The following is a 411-nucleotide window of genomic DNA, read 5'->3' on the forward strand; positions in this document are numbered from 1 at the left end:
TCTACGGATACGTATGCAGAGTAGTAGTTAGACGGAGACGAAGATAAAGAGAGGAGTATATGGCGTAAGAGGGTTAAAACTTAAAAAGAGTTTGAAAATGATTTGTGAATAAAGAACCAGAGATTTTAGACTTTATTTGTTACATACTTGTTAATCAATTATTGAAATCAAGTGTTTACAAATAGAGACAAAATTCCATAAATAATTCAATACAGGGCTCTTTGGGACCTCATGTCTTCAATGTTGCACTCCTACTACGTACCTCCTCTTTTTCTACATTATATTTTGGATATATACGCTCATTATTTATTTACAAATATATTATTAGTGGCTTTTTCCTTTTGATAATTATTTTGAACAGTAAAAGTCACGCTTTCCACTAACATACTCCAATTCTTTCAATTCAATATA

The sequence above is a fragment of the Arachis ipaensis genome, chromosome B06 (assembly GCF_000816755.2).
Source record: "Arachis ipaensis cultivar K30076 chromosome B06, Araip1.1, whole genome shotgun sequence".
In the NCBI taxonomy this organism is placed as follows: domain Eukaryota; kingdom Viridiplantae; phylum Streptophyta; class Magnoliopsida; order Fabales; family Fabaceae; genus Arachis; species Arachis ipaensis.